This window comes from Cupressus sempervirens, chromosome 10 (genome assembly GCF_028749045.1).
Source record: "Cupressus sempervirens isolate cs-2001-9-10 chromosome 10, ASM2874904v1, whole genome shotgun sequence".
Classification (NCBI taxonomy): domain Eukaryota; kingdom Viridiplantae; phylum Streptophyta; class Pinopsida; order Cupressales; family Cupressaceae; genus Cupressus; species Cupressus sempervirens.
In genome coordinates, this window is record NC_143127.1 from 159662345 (window position 1) to 159666546 (window position 4202).

At 37.1% G+C, this 4202-nt stretch overlaps 1 pseudogene across 1 annotated transcript; it reads left to right on the forward strand.

The window, feature by feature from the left end:
* The first annotated feature begins 1786 nt into the window (after nucleotides 1–1786).
* Nucleotides 1787–3920, forward strand: LOC149533075 (UDP-glycosyltransferase 72B1 pseudogene; annotated as a pseudogene). The gene has a single exon (XR_016357212.1). The product of XR_016357212.1 is annotated as a UDP-glycosyltransferase 72B1 pseudogene (transcript).
* The last annotated feature ends 282 nt before the right edge of the window (nucleotides 3921–4202 follow it).

Below are 4202 nucleotides of genomic sequence, written 5' to 3' on the forward strand. Positions count from 1 at the left end.
TAGTTTGGTTTTTTGTTGACTTTATGTCTTATGAATTCCTTCTAAATCATCTCTTTGACTTGATGCTATTTTTCTTGTTGTGTTTTTGCTATGTTGATTGACTTAATTAGAATTATCAACCAAAATAGGATAAACGAATCAAAACAAATATAAGAGTCATGTATACAAGAATAATGCATGATTAAAAAATATTTATTATTTAAATTTAATCATAACTTTCACTTCCACAAATAACATTATTGAATCTAATTGATAACAATGAAATATGTGGTATGTAGCTAAAGCTCGTGGCATTATTTGTTGGATTCTATAAAACTATAGCACAATCCACCATACTCATAACAAACAACTCACCAAAGAATTTAGTCCTTTGTTGCTACAAATGTATTATCACATTCATTTCCACCAACCATGCTCAAGATATTTTCAAGCACATATGTATGTCATATTGTCTATATATTTGGGCTTATTTCAACATCAATTTACTTATATTGTCTTTAAAAATCCATTTACTTATATTTCCATTGGTCATGTGTACTAATATAAATAAAAAAATTTAAATTTGTGGACTTTAAATAGTGAAAAAGAAAAAGGAAATCACAAAGAATGAGTGTCACAAAGTCAACTATCACAGATATATTTGGAAGGGATACCATCCATTTTGAAATGACACAAATGAAACATTTTGTTGTGATTTGAAAATTGTATTATGACATAATTCAATAAATAATGGAGTGGCATGTATCTATAAATTGTATGTTGCGTTATAATTTTATTATCAGTCAAGTTTAATATAGCTATTACTAGCAATGTGATTGGTGTATTTGGTTTGATGTATTTTGTGACAAGGATGTTATATGTGATAAGCAAGTTAGGATATTGACAAAAATATTGGCATGCATGAACTTAGGAATTCAACTTCATATGTATATGGTAACTTAGGGAGTGGATGTGGTCCCTATTTGCAACTTACATTTTATGATGCATCTCATTTTTCTTCACTCTGATGATAGATCATAGAATGTGATCTTAAATGTTAATGATAAAAATACGAACACGATCTAAGCCAAAAGTGAATCAATTACAATTTTAATGAATTGTAAAAATCTAATACCTATGAATCATATGCATGCCCTAAAAGTCAACTAAATAGTTAAATGCTAACATACATAGGTAAATAGTTGAAATGGCTTATCCAAAATAGTAACGTCTTCAGTGGTTTCTCCAAAATAAAACTATCTTTATGGACACGACTACCCCCCATACAAAATGCTTTATTGATCAAATTTTTAAAAAATCTAAAAATATAATAGATTTTGCTGAATTGTTTAACATTTGTTCTTCATGATCTGCATATTTGAAAATATAATAGATTTTTCTGAATTGTTTAACATTTGTTCTTCATAATCTGTATATTTGATGGTCTAAAACAGTAAAAAAAAAAAAAAAAAAAAAATACTGTATAAAATAAATTAAATATAACTTATGAAACTTTTTAAAAAAAAACTTAACACACACCATATTTTCACAGCTCAAAACAGATGATTATTAAGTGATGACCTTAGCATCTTCATTCTATTTAGACGCTAGTAGACATCTCTTAAAAAGTCAATGTCTCTTGTCTCTTACAATACATTCATCGCTCTATGCACTTGTGTGTGGGTCTCTTACACTAAATTTCGTATTGTAACTCCATTCAAACACGTTCTAAACATATGCTTTTGACAAATCGCCCAAATTTCAAGTTAAAAAACTAAAGCTTAAATAAAAGACAGGAAATGGTTTGAATCTTATTTCATTGACCTTTTTGCTTTCTGGATTTTCATTGAATCTTATTTCATTGTCACATTTTCGACAATGGAAGATAGTACTGACAGCTTCTGTCTTTTCTAACAAGTTGGAGAATGAAGGCAACAGCTCATAAATGGTATGGACAATGGCCGGTGGATGAACATCCGTTCCATTATAGTTTGCTGTTTGGACGTTGCGAATTTGATCGAGGACGCTTTGTCAAAGCCTCTTCTTTTACATCCGTGGAATTGTTGCAACTAAAAGCTATAACGTGTGGCTATACGTCTCTTTCTCTCATTTTAAGCTCTATCTATCAACACGACTTCCAAAAGAACGACTGCTAAATTACAATACTTGTGCTTACAATTCCAGTACCTCGGCCTTGGATGGATAAGCCGCATGTCGCCATTTTCCCCCTGAGCGGAGGGATGGGGCATTTCCTTCCTTTGGCTCAGCTTGTGAAGAGGCTCTGCGACTTTCATGGCTTCTCCATCACCCTCATCATCAGCAAGTGGATGTGGACGTCCCAGCAACCCTTATTGCTCGATCGATTGGCCTCCTCTGCTCTGGATATCCGCTTCATAGAGATTCCTGAAATCACTGAGGGTGAAGATGAGAAGAAGATGAAAATAGAAACACGCGTTTCCAAGTTCGTGCTCAAAGCTTCACCACATATTGAAGACGTTCTGCAATCGTTGGCCTCATCTTCGCCCATCTCTGCTTTCATTACAGACTTCTTCTGTACTGACCTGCTCGACGTTACGGCGAAGCTCAAGATGCCATTCTATTTATTCTGTCCAAGCGCTGCTTCTTTCGTTTGCTTCATGATACATCTTCCAAAGCTCGTTTCGGAGTTTGCCGGGGTTTCATTCAAAGACGCCGATTTCGAAGTGGAGATACCAGGCCTCCCATCCATTCCTGCCAGAGATCTGCTCACTCCTGTTCTCGACAGATCGGATCCGGCGTTTGATTGGATGGTCCATCATGGCTCCCGCTTCAGAGAAGCATCAGGGATTCTCATTAACACCTTTGCTGAGCTGGAGGAGGAAGAAATGGAAACCCTGAGGGCGGCAGGAAACCCTCGTATGTATCCAATAGGCCCCTTGATGTTCACGGACTCTGATGCTCCCGACGAATCTGCCTGCCTCGGATGGTTAGATCAGCACCCTCCCTCCTCCGTTCTCTTTGTGGCATTTGGTAGCGGAGCCGTTCTGTCGAGGGAGCAAATTACAGATCTGGCGTTTGGCCTTGAAGCAACTGGCCACCGCTTTCTATGGGTGCTCCGCGGGTACAAATCTGGGGACTCTTATAATTCTCTGGAAACTGACATCTCTCGGCTTTTACCGGAGGGTTTTGAGAGTCGAATCAGGGACCGTGGGCTCGTGCTGCTTAATTGGGCGCCTCAGGTAGCTGTTCTTTCTCACCCGTCTACCGGAGGTTTCCTTTCTCACTGTGGGTGGAATTCTATACTGGAGAGCGTGTCTCATGGAGTTCCCATGATCGCTTGGCCTCAGGCTGCGGAACAGGGGATGAACAAGGTCATCCTGGTGAAGCAGATTCAGGTTGCCATCGATTTGAAGATGGACAACAAGGGTTTTGTGAAGAGAGAAGAAGTAGAAAGGGCAGTGAGGGAATTGATGGAAGGAGGGGCAGGAGCAAAGGCAAGGGAGAAAATGAGAGAACTCAAGGACAAGGCCGAGATTGCTATGATGGAAGGAGGCAGCACAATGAAGGCCACTGCTGATGCAGCCATAGATCTATCACAGAGACCAAGCTTGACTCCCTAGTTTGTGGTGTATGAAGGTCAAATTCGCTACTTTGCACTAGCACTGGCGTAATGAGTCTAAAATTTGTTGCTTTGACATAAGCCATAGTTGTAGCCTGTTATCGGCTTTGTTTAGCTCGTATTTATAATATTTTAATATAAATATATGGCATTTATATTTTGTTGAACATGAGCTGAAGTCTCATTTCGTGATTCTATGTTATGCGTCTTTTGCCTTTTATCAGACTCTGTTACAATTCTGCTTTATCATAACTGCACTACTGTTCTAAAAACTGTTAACATATAGAACAGTGCAGATTTGTTTTAGTTAGTGTAGAATAAATTAGTCCGGTTAGTTAGTAAATCTTTCTTCTCATGTATATGGTAAGCTGGGATAATAGTGTAAAATGATCATTGGGTTTTTCATTTGTTGAAATTATAATAGTGGTTCTACTCTTAGCCACTATTAGTTAATCGTTAGAATGTGTCCATTAAGTCACTCCAAAATGTACAAATTGATATAATTCTAGATATGAGTTGGATACAACAGGTATCTAATCCAGACAGCCAGCAACTCTAACTCTTACTCTTCTTCATTGTAAGAACTAACAAAAATGTCAACTAGATAGCACTTAAAACAAAACAT